This window comes from Protopterus annectens, chromosome 6.part0 (assembly GCF_019279795.1).
Source record: "Protopterus annectens isolate FY-2018-M chromosome 6.part0, PAN1.0, whole genome shotgun sequence".
NCBI classification, from domain to species: Eukaryota; Metazoa; Chordata; order Ceratodontiformes; family Protopteridae; genus Protopterus; species Protopterus annectens.
The window spans coordinates 532,236,396-532,249,291 of NC_056737.1; the positions used below are offsets into that span (position 1 = coordinate 532,236,396).

The window sequence follows — 12,896 nt, forward strand, 5'->3', positions numbered from 1 at the left end:
CCTGTGATTTAAGCAACCTGCTGACGACTCTCTCCACATCTTGATCCGATAACCTGGAGGATTGAGAGGAGTGGGATGAAGAGCGATGACTGCATTCACTTCCTAATAAGGGTGACTGTGGCACCGAACGGATCGGCTCCAATGAAGGAGGCCTTGCTCGCTTGTGGCTCCGAGATGGCTCCGAGGTGGCAGTTGGAGCCGAGGGAGGAGATGACTTGTCGATGCTAGTCGGCACCGACAAACTTGGTTCTTCAAGCCCAGGAGTCGGTTCCGAGGATGGAGCCGACAGCTTGACAGACTTAGAGGATTTCACTGGCTGAGAACCTTTAGCCGGGGAATCCTGTGGTTTCAATAATCCTCGAAGGATTAATTTGTTTTTGCACTCCTGCAGGACCCCTGGACTAAATGCATGACAGATAGAGTAGGAGTCCTGCAGGTGCACAGACCCTAAACAATAAACACAGCAAGTGTGCCCATCTGTCAGAGACATTTTCTGACAGCATAAGTCACACTTTTTGAAGCCAGAAACTTTGGCCTCTTTAGACATGTTACACTACTATACTAAAAAACAAACTTTTTTTTTTTTACTGTTAAGGAACAGAAAGGTAAGCCTCTAATTTAAACGGCTGTCCTAAGGGGGGGGGGACTCTCTAATTTAAATGAGTTTGGGGGAAACAGAAGGCCTGTGAGATATGCAGTGACAGCCAACAAAGCTATAACACACACAAGAAAGGTGATAAGGGATAAAGAACTATATCTAGACAAAAACTTAACAAATTTTAAGAATAAACAATTATAATCATAGAAAAAACTATACTAAGCCTGAGCCAGTAACGAAGCAACCTCGCAGCTGAAGCGCCAAATGAGATCTGGATAGCTGACGCTGGGCATTCTGGGATAAGTGTTAGCCTCGAGCCAGTAAATAGTTCTCAAACTATAGAAGTAGGCCAAGACAGAGCCGAGGATCAGCTCCAAACCCAAACAGCAAGAACGAAGGCGAGATGGGACAACTTAACACTATGTAGTTCTTGGCAAGGGCTTCAGATCAGAAGATGTAGGAGCCGAAATATGTTTGGTCTGATCTGAGGATGTAGGATCCGAAATATGTGTGGTTGGATCCGATGATGGTCTGATCGGACGTAGCTTTGGATCCAGTTTTTCTTTCTTTCTTCTTGGTTCAGAAGAGACAGAGGCTGGAGAATCCAAGGACCTAGACCTTTTTGATAGGTCTTTAGATTTTTGTTTGGGGGATTGAACCCCAGCAATGGTTCAGAAAAGGAAGACAGCAGTACTCCCTTTAAAATCAGCTTATTTTTCCTGTCTGCTAAAGCTCGGGAGTTGAACCCACAACAAATACTGCAGTCTTGTACATGTTCTGGTCCTAAACAATACACTCAAAGATTGTGGGCAACAGACAAAGGCAACTTGTGCCCAGACTTGTCACATTTTTTAAAACCTGCTGGACCCTCCTCAGACATTTTCCTAGGTAAGAGACAGAGAAGTTAAAGTAAGTTTTTTGGAATAGGCAGAAATGAAAATATGAAAAGGAAAAAATACCAGCAATGATATTTAAGAACAACAAAAAAAAGACTTGTAGAAAAGAGAGAATACCAACAATGATAATAACAGAAATTACACTATGTGTAAAAAAGGATAAAAGGGAAGGAGATAGGCCTGCCATGAGGGTAGAAAACATTTACACTCAAAATATAAGAAAGATAATGGAAGAAACACTTTAAAAAGAAAAACAAAGATTAAAGATTAAAGAAATAGTTACTTGTAAAGACTTTTACAGAGGAAAAATGGAAAACTGACTTATCTCTCATTGAAAACTTGTGAGCTGAAGGTGACCACGTCTAAACACTAAAGTGGCAAACGAGATCTGAAGGATGTTAGGGGTGGTACATTGGGTAGGGAAGGACCTCAATGAATTTGTTGGTGGCCACGACTAGTAAAATGTCTGACTGAGATCCAAGGATCAGATCCCATTAGTTGAGGAATGAACAAAAATGGACAACATCAGATCACATTATCTTCTTCCTAATTACTAAGATGCTTGTTCACATAGCTCTGTGCAATGCATCAGTGGCACTGCTAGTCAGATCCATATACAACACCCCATAAAATATGCTGCTTTCAAGGGTTTCCCTATCCTTGATCACATGTGATGTACTAAAGTGTTTTAGTGGCTCATCTGGTGGCACACTCGCCTTTGGAGCTGGAAGGCCACAAGGCTATGGGCTGTATTCCTACTGCAGGTGATTGGATTAATTTTCAAACTTCTGATGCAGCATTAGGGGGTGCTGCACTCCTGAGTTTGCCATTCTTCACATGAGACATTAAACCAAGGTCTCTTCTCCTTGAGTTGGTGGTAGTAGCAAAGGTGGAAGTAGAAGATCCCACGACACCTATCAAAAAGAAGTTCCCCGATGTCCTGGCCAAGGTTTACCTGAACTAATCTGGTCGACAGATAATAGACAGATAGAAAGACAGGCAGTCAAATAATGTTTGTAAATTGTTTAAGTGTACAATGTGTTTAGGAATATGGAGATTTAAGTGTGCAATGTGTTTGTAATATGGAGCTTTTCTCCCCGGGCCTCCACTGAAAACAGGCTTTTGGGCCCAGTGGACTTCCCCGGTTATCAAACTGGAAATAAATAAATAAATAAATAATAGACTGATTGTACTTTATTATGGAACTCCCTGCTTATTGTTCATTAAAGAAAATCACTGCTAGAGTAGTTTTGCTTTGCCTGATTAAAACGATTTTTAGACTGCCATGTTTGTCTATAACTGCATGATCAGTGACATGCTACTTCTCTAAAATATACAGTGCTGAAAAGATTTTAGCAAATAATAATATAAATAATAACGAAGATGGACATACAAGCTTAATTTAGAAAATATCCGCTGCTTGATCTTGCATTTTTGAACTTCACATGTCCAGTGAACAGCTGGAATTTTCCAGAGGTCAATGCCTTCTTAGTAAAACTTTGTTTTTTTTTTTTAGTTTAACATGTTTTGCTATGTTGAAATAGATTTAGATGAAGAATAGATGACAAAACATAGGATTTCAAACAACAGAAAAGGAAGCATCATATCCCTTGAAAGATAGCAGTTAGACAAACACAATGTCTGGATGGCCAAAAGTTTCTACATAACAAGGATTCACCACACACTCAATAACTCAAGTCCCTGCACTGCAAGATCACATATGACACAATAATTGTACATCTGGGTGTAAATATAAGGGAAACATAAGGGGTAAAATCCCTTCCCTCCTCACTCAGTCTCTCATATCTGTTATAACATGCTTAACTACCTCACTTCATTTCAACTCCAAATACATATCCAACTGACTTACACCTAGCTTCCTCTCACTACCACATATACTACTCACTCAGTCTCCTCTTTTACTCCTCTGTCCTCCCCTTCCATCCCATTAGCTCTTCTAGCTTGTTCCACCTTTGTGTGGAGCGTCTGCTTTATATCTGTTTGCGTTTACTGCAATATTTGTATATAAGATTTAGGTTTATCAGTTTAGAAAAGTATCTGTTTGAGCTTAGTACTATCTGTATATACATCCCACTTTTATTCCTAGCCTGTAGCTAGATATTAGTATATCTGTTCATTACTATGTTTCATATTGTATGTATATCTAATGTTTGTTGCAGTATGTATTTTTGAAATTATATGTATATTCAATTGTTCTTCATGTACTCTGCTGCTCATTTATTGTTCTGTGGAGCTTTTCTCCCCGGGCCTCAGCTGAAAAAGGACCTGTGTCCAGTTGGAATTTCCCGGTAAATAAATGTAAATAAATAAATAAATGCCTTGAGATATACCACCCTGGGCTATATGAAAAGAGACATGATGGAGCTCTCAGAATATGTGCCTGAGGTAGGTATGAATTTAGCCTTCAGCAGTATTCTATCACCAAGAATGATGCCACAATATGAACAAAAGACATTTGACTTCAACAATTCACTTAGATTCTTGTGTCATTGTACAATATATATAAACCTAGGAAGAGATAATCGACAATCCGGACTACTTTGCCAGGGATTGTAGCACCTCTCCCCCATGGCTTCCACATACTGGCTAAAACCTTGTCCACCCATTAGTGCCTTTTTTAGGCGGTATGTCTTCAAAAGCTTCCAACATAACTAAATAGAATCAGGACATTAAGGTACTGCTACTCAATGCAAGAAGCCTTAAAAAAACTCTTAACCTGGGAAATGTAGATATATGCATAGTCAGAGAAACATGGTTCAAGACCAATGAAAACGCCCATCAATGGAGGGCTTCAATGCCTGTCTTTCATGAAAGTCCACCACCTTAGGTGGAGGCAGCAAATGGGTTCACAGATTCATAAGTATATTTTAGGCTAATGACCACTTTAAAAGCCTAGCCGTTCAACCCAACCCAATTGTGTACCTATGTATCATGAGTATTTATTAGGAGAGGGAATGTTTGGGAGGTATGTTAGTTTGGGTATAGTTACTGTCTGCCTCTGTCTATGAGAGCCACAGGGACCAGACCCATGTAATTTTCCAATTTCCCATCCATTGATCAAGGTTACACTTAAATAGGGTTAGGGATGGACTCTGCTTCATAGAGCAAGGGGATCCTTTGGGGCACATACCTGTCGCATCAACATGTCCTATTTATGTTGCAAGCAAAACTTAAATCCTTAGAGCTAGTGGTTCTAATGCTGTTTGTTTTGTGGATGTGCAAAAGGTCCATCAGAGCTGGATCTGAGGATGCCTTGAATGCTAGGCATAGATCATCTCTAAGTAATCTGTAAGAGACCAAGTATAGTGATAGGGCTTTAGGGTGATCCATACAGGATGATGTGCTTATGCACTGGATTCTCATGGTAAGGAACCTTTACGGGCATTCCAACTGTTGCATATGTCTGGTTAGATAGAGGTTGAAGGGAGAATCATACTCAATGATGGGTCTCATAAGGGACAGATAAAGTGGCACTATGACTTCCTTGGACCTGGATGCCATTACTTATAAGATGGATCACAAAGAATATTTTCTTAATCCCTTGGCCACATGTTGGTCAAAGTCCAGATTACTGTCTATATATGCTCCTAGATTTCTGAATACTGGGTCAACTCTTCGGGGTGTCTTATTGATAGAGTTATTAGGCAGAGTGGCTGTTTTCCCAAAAGGCACTATAATAATTTCTTGGCATTGAATTTTAATCCATGACTTTAGCACCAGTCATTTTTCTGAATTAGACCCTCTTGTAACATGTTTTTGCCATTGGAGAATCTATAATGGCTCCCAATTTGCAGTTATCTGTGAACCTGGTCACCCAAAGGCCATTGACATTAGCCTTCACCTCCAAGAAACAGATGCCAGATAGGACTGGTTCCCACACTGAGCCCTGAGGTACCTAACTGGTGACCAGTCTCTTAGTGGAGATAGTCTCAGTAATCTAGACTTCTTGAGTCCTGTCTGTGACCCAACTGGCAACCCAGCAAGTTAAGTAGGAGTTTATGCCCAGTTCAGTGAAGGTGGTATTGTATCAAATGCCTTAGCCAGATTCAGGGAACCAGTACGGACCACTTCCCCTCAACCATTGCCTTTGTACCCTTCTCAAAGAAGTTAAGCATGACTTTCCCTTGACAAAGCTAAACTAGGCTGGCTCCAGGTCTGAAGGTTGCCTTTGCTGATTATTTCCATGACATTTCATTCCATAGCTTTGCATATTAGACTAGTCAGACTAATGGGTCTGTAGTTTCCGAGGCTGGTTGATGGGCCACCAATGTGAAGTGGGATAACTGTTGTAGTCCTCCATTCTCATGGTATTTAGCCTGTTTTGAGGCTATAATTTAAAAGTGACTCAAGTGTTCCTGATAGATCATGTTTCAAACTATTTAGGAAGCATCCCGAGATACTGTCAGGACCCACTTGACTTTGGCTTTAGCGAGCATCGCCAGGACCTACTCCCTACTAATAGTTGGGGGGGGTAATGTTAGTAGCTATTTCATGGGGGAAGCAGGGGGGAGTTGAGGGTGAGGTTTGAGATTAATTTATTAGCCACCAGATTTGCTATGTTGCTCTGCTCAGTGAACTTTGCACTACTGGCCACCAGTTCAGCACACTGTTGTGTGCTGCCTTTGAGACGATGGATACAGATGTAGAAGGATTTGTGGTTGTCTTTAGCCTGTGAGGCTATCTAGATCTTTTAATTTGCCTTGTTGGACTTAATTAGTTTTCTCAGTCTCATGTTTATTTTAAAGAGCTCTTATGATTATGGGAGTTCCTCTACCTGATTTTAGCCATGACTTTTTCCTTTTGTTATATACTCTATTATGGTTAGGATTCCACCAGTGGTTTGATTTTAGAGTTTGTACTGGGCTTACTTCTAGTAGGTAAAGCAGCCTCTATACAGCTATTTATATGGCTGTATAGGATCTCTATGAACAATTATGCATAGGTTGCTGTGAAATCCGGCACTAGGAGGAATATTTAATTTTGACAAAGTATCACTTAATAGACTGTACTTTTCTCTGGAACAGTTCCTCATTGTTACAGGGTCTGCTGGGGTTACAGAGCTGATTTTTATTTCAAAGGGGAGTGGTCCAACCTCACCAGTGAGGACATGGCACTAGGGGGAGTGCAGCATTCTCCAATATTAAGTACCAAGTCCAGTATGTTTGAACCTCTGATGGGTGTGTGTGTGTGTGTGTACTACCTGGGCAAGGATATTTGTGTTAATAAAGTCCAGGAATCACTGTGCCTGCAAGTTTGAGGCAGTGTATAGAGGCAGAATTGTGTCTACATTCTTAGAAAAATCTGACCTCCAGACAGGTTAGACAAGGTAAAGTTTTTGATCTCTTCCATATTCAGCATACTATAAATAAAACCCTATATCACATCATAGCCAACTACAGGACTCCCTTTATGTCCCCTTCGGCCCATACTTCCTATCAAAACAGTATGGATGCCCTATGTATTAAGCCAAACACCTTTCCCCAGGAGACTTCAACTATCCCATCATAAACTAGAAGACTTAAACATCCTCATATATGTATGCCCAGAGATTTCTGGACTTCATAAATACAAACTCCATGGACCAGTTGGTTCTCACACCAAACAGGGGAAATAAATCCTGGACTTGGTCCTTACTAATACAGGACAGCTCTGCTCCCACCCTATTGTAACCCCCTCCTTGGACAAATGTGACCCCAATTCAGCCAGATTTACCTTAAGACTGAATCCTGAAGCATCCATAAATACCTAAGTATTTAGATACTTTGTAAAGGCTGATCTGCTAAAACTGAGTGATGTCCTAACTAAATTCAAAAGCCCTTTCCACCTCTCCAATCCCACTGCTTATGCAAAATCCTTTACTGACAACGTTTATGCAACTGTAAATAGTTGCACTGATGCACCTGTTACCCTCATTGATAAAGAAGTTAACTTCAAAAATAAGCAGGCTCTTTAATAGTTTAAAGCAAAAACTCATTGCTCACAAAAATAAATCTAATTCTCAAGAAGCTGAAATTTCTTCTGCTAAATTAAAGGAGGAACTCCAGATCCTGATCAAATCAAACAAAGCCAGGTATGAGGTAAACATATCCAACCAGGTGAAACAAGATATTCAACATTACCTCACAAACACCACTCGTAGACTTAAAAAAAAAAAAATTTAACCACGGAGCTGTAGAATAGAATGCCACATTTATTAAACTTCCACACAATAAAAAGACTTAGCGCTTTCACCCATCAATACATAGGCATCATCAGTCAATCACAAAACTTAAACAATCCTCATTTATAGGCAATTAACACATACTGTACCTAATTTCCTGTCCATTCCAAAGTTGGCAGATCTTTGTTTTAAATTTAACAACACCAAACTAGTATTACAATGCACTTTTGTTCATCAACCAACAACTGTTAAAAAACTGCTAAAAACCTTTTCATATACTTTGTTAACATATCACAATTAAACTTTAAATATAATATAAAAACAATTAAATGTATGTAAATCACAGCTGTTCCTTTGTAAAAGAATGTAAGCAAGGTCTGACATCAGCCAAAGAATATCACTAGACACAAAAAACAAAGAGCAAAAAACTCCAACCAGTACTCACTACGTTTATTTTCAAATGCATTTTGCTCTTTGTTTAAAATACTGGAAATAGAAATGTTATCACTGATCCCTGGTTCAGTTTTGGCATTAAGCCTCAACTGCCATTCTGTTTCTTTCACCTCAATCTCCAAATCAAGATCCCCTCCTCTCCCATTTGCAAATACTCTATCAATAATAAAGAATATGATTTTTTTTTAATTTGTACATATTGTGCTATGCATATAAAGTGCACTGCTCCTTAATTTTTTTAATTTTTGATGTCCCTTTTGTGTTCAACAATTCTATCTCTCAAGCTCCTGGTGGTTTTTCCCACATAAAATGCCAGACAGGTGATACAAGTAGCAACATAAACCACCAATCTCGTATTGCAGTTGCATCATCCAGGACACTGTAGATTCCTACTATAAGTTGCTAATGCAACATAAGGACCATCATTAATAAACCTACAGGCATTGCAAGCACCACACTTGTACATTCTAGAATTATACATGTCTTTCTCTCTTCTCTTTATCCTTTTCTAAAATTTCTTTTACATTTCTTCCCTTACAATATGCTATTTTGGGCTTGCACCCCGTCTTTTTCAAGTCTGCATCAAAAATGCCATCCCATAGCATATGCAACCTCATGGCCAAATAGGGGGCATTCTGATTATATTGCAAACCATAACATCATTTCCATAAACCTTTTGATGGTCATGTATTTCTCTACTTAACCATCTCAAAATAGGGGTGAACTTACTTGCTCGATTTTTGATCACCTCGTTTCTTATTCTCAACAAAAAATGAATAGGATAGCCTCCTTCTTTAAACATCCCTATAAGCGTGACCATTTCTTCTAAAACTTTGGTATCATCACTAACCAGTCTAGACAGTCTGACTATCTGTACCTTTACAACACTTCTCCTTTGATGGCTAGGATGGCAACTGTCGAAATGGAGAAGCATATTAGAATAGGTCTTTTTTTCTAAACCTCAGACATACAGGATGCACAATGAGGAAATGGACTATCTGGACATCCTTTTGAAAAAGGATGTTACAACTGGGGAGCTCTCTTCTAGTATCTTTAGTAAAAAGACCTATTGTAATGTGCTTCTCAGTCTCGACAGTTGCCATCTTAACCATCAAAGGAGAAGTGTTGCAAAGGGACAGAAGGTCAGACTGTGTAGATTGGTTAGTGACAATACCAAATTTTTAGAAGAAATGGCTTATACGGGTGTTTAAAGAAAGAGGCTTTCCTATTCGTCTTTAGTTGAGAATAAGAAAGAAGGTGATCAAAAACTGAGGAAGTAGGTTCACCCCTACTTTGAGAGGGTTAAGTAGTGAAATACGTGACCATCAAAAGGTTTATGGAAATGATGTTATGGTATTACAATACAATCAGGATGCCCTCTATTTGGCCATGAGGTTGCATATGCTATGGGATGACATTTTTGATGCAGACTTCAGAAAGAATTTGGGATGCAAGCTCAAAACAGCATATGGTAAGGGAAGAAATATAAAATAAATTTTAAAAAGGATAAAGAGAGAGAGAAAAACATGTATAATTCTAGAATGTACAAGTGTGGTGCTTGCAATGCCTGTAGGTTTATTAATGATGGTTCTTATGTTGCATTAGCAACTTATAGTAGGAATCTACAGTGCCCTGGATGGTGCAACTGCAATATGAGATTGGTGGTTTATGTTGCTACTTGTACCACCTGTCCAGCATTTTATGTGGGAAAAACTACCAGGAGAGTGGGAGATAGAATTGATGAGCACAACAGGGACATCAAAAATAAAAAAAATGAACAGTGCACTTTATATGCATAGCACAATATGTACACATTTTAAAACATTCATATTCTTTATTATTGATAGAGTATTTGCAAATGGGAGAGGAGGGGATCCTGATTTGGAGACTGAGGTGAAAGAAACAGAATGGCAGTTCAGGCTTAATGCCAAAACTGAACCAGGGATTAATGATAATATTTCTGTTTCCAGTATTTTAAAACAAAGAGCGAAATGCATTTGAAATTAAACGTAGTGAGTACTGGTTGGAGTTGTTTGCTCTTTGTTTTTTGTGTCTAGTGATATTCTTTGGCTGATGTCAGACCTTGCTTACATTCTTTTACAAAGGAACGGCTATGATTTACATACATTTAAATAATTTTATATTATATTTAAAGTTTAATTGTGATATATTAACAAAGTACACGAAAAGCTTTTTAGCAGTTTTTTAACAGTTGTTGGCTGATGAACAAAAGGGCATCATACTAGTTTGGTGTTGTTAAATTTACAACAAAGATCTGCCAGCTTAGGAATGGACAGGAAATGATGTATGTGTTAATTGCCTATAAATGAGGATTGTTTCAGTTTTTCGATTGACTCTGATGATGCCTATGTATTGATGGGCGAAACCGCTAGGTCTTTTTATTGGGTGGAAGTTTAATAAATGCGCAGGTCTACTCTACCGCTCCATGGTTAAGCATTTTTTTTTTGTTTTTTAAGGATATTCAATATTAGCCTGAAAATAGGCTTTGTGTCTGATGAATGGAGGACAGGAAGAGTCATTCCCTTGCACAAAGATGGTGCTACAATGGTCCTGGGTTATTAAAGACCTATAAGCCTGACCAGCCTCATCTATAAGTCTATGGAAAAAATCATTATGGAACTAATAAATATGGATATATGTGACCTACAGACTCTTAACATAACCTAGCCTGGATAGTTAAGGGTAGGTCCTGCCTACTTTACCTAGCTGACTTCTTTGAAAAGGTCAATAAGACAATGGATGAGGTACACTACATATCTGAAATTGTAAATGCAATTAACACTATCCCACAATCAAGCAAGATTGCTAAAACAGCTAAACTTTCCCAGTTAAATGTTAATCCCTATGTAACTTGCTAGACAGCAAAATAGCTCATAGACGGAACAAAGGAAGCAAGAGTTGGTAGCTCTACCACCTCCAATATACCCACCACTATTAGAGTTCCACAAGGTTCAGTCCTTGTGCCACTTTTTTGTCATTTATTTTCACAGAGGTCAAAGCTAATGTTACGGGTTTGGGGATAATCAAGTTTGGAGATGACACAAGAAAAATAAAAAACAATTCTCTATTTAGCTGCAAAGTAAAATCACAGTAATCTAACAATAGTACTGAAAATGAGCCCTATGAAAAGAGTAACAAAATACTGCTGCAAAAACTACTAAGACGGGGAAACACTGTTACTTTTACCTACTGATAGGATAGGAATGGGGCAAATATTATGGCACAGGAATGCAGTATAATATGATTGACATAATACTGAAAAAAACAGAACATGTGGACACATGACCAACATTTCTGCAGAAGAGCGAAGAACTATGCATATGGTAAAAATTGACTCTGATCTTATAGCAGACTCATATGAGCCTAATGACCTATTTTGACTGGCAGAAAAAAATTCTGGATCCATCATGGTTGCTGTTGAATGAGATGAAATATATACGTTCTGCTGTAAAAATATTCTGTTGGAAAATCAATACATTTCAACTATATATATATATAACCTTTATATAGTGAATAATTGTAACATACAATACTTTTATTCAGTATATAATCACATTAAATTAGACTACATTGGCATATATGGAACAATAAATGTTCAATGATTTACAAACCATAGCTCAACGTTTACCTTGTATGTTTCTGTATTCCTAGACAGTACTGGTGGTTGCCTTACATCAGGCAATGACTGGTGCTGTCTTGACAGGACTCTTCTCTAACAGAAAAAAAAATGTAGAAATATTAATGTCTGATCTTCTGCTATATCTCTCTTTATAACTACTTTTCAATATTTAAAGCTGTGACCAGACTTATAACATAGTGCATGAAAAAGTTAATAATGGATACAAAATCTGAATCTGGAGATGATACCAGTCAATAGTGATACAAAGACAAGCTCTGCCACAATGATCTTTTTTGGGGAGGTGGATATTAAACTTGGCATATTAATTTATTATAAGGATAATGGCTTAAAGTACAGCATTTATCTCTGCTTATGAAGATGAGTAATGCAGCAAGACTGAAGTCAGAGACAGATCATCATTCAAAATGACATGTTAGCAGACAGTTTCAGAAACAGGAACCCTGACGTAAGGAATTCTAGAAGGCTCTGTTCTAGGATCTCTACTCTTCTCCCTATTCATTAAAGATATCACTCTGGGTCTCCCCTCTTCTAATGTAACCCTTTATGTTTATGATATCTTAAGGCTTAATTCAGACAAAATCATTAGTAAATTCAAAAAAGAAAAAAAGAAGTTATGTACTCACCATAATGTTCCATGTGTGTCATCCATCTCGCCTTCATTCTGTACTGGCTGGGTTCGGAACCAATCCTCGGTTTCTACTCGGCCATTTACAAAAGCTTGAGGTCTTCAAGTAGCTTGTGGCTTACACCCTATCCCTATGATGCTCTAGGGAATTCCCCACATCTCGATTGCTGCTAAAACATATCGGGTGCTTCAACTGGCTGTGGCCAAGTGTTTTTTCTTCAACTGTTAATTTCTTCTTTAAAAATTATACTTCCCTTTTCCTTTGAATTTAAGATACTTAATAACTTAGTTTAGCTTATTTACTTAGCATATTAGAACTTATCTGACTGTTCATTACCTTGCTGTTTAACTGTGACGGTCGTCTATATCAAGGACTAATGTTTCTTCCGCTATCCCGACTCTTTGTGTGTTAAATAACTATTCTTTAGGTTCATTTTTTGAGCAGTAGAACTTTCAGTGTTGATAGTTTGTTTAAATTAGAG

General features: G+C 38.3%; 1 protein-coding gene across 1 annotated transcript in view; it reads right to left on the reverse strand.

Moving 5' to 3' along the window:
* TTC6 (tetratricopeptide repeat domain 6) overlaps positions 1-11,856 on the reverse strand; it is a 2,436,149-nt gene extending 2,424,293 nt beyond the window's left edge. Inside the window, exon 1 of the mRNA XM_044074245.1 lies at positions 11,778-11,856. The gene's annotated coding sequence lies outside the window, so the exon portion shown is untranslated. The remainder of the gene's footprint in view (positions 1-11,777) is intronic.
* Positions 11,857-12,896: the final 1,040 nt, after the last annotated feature.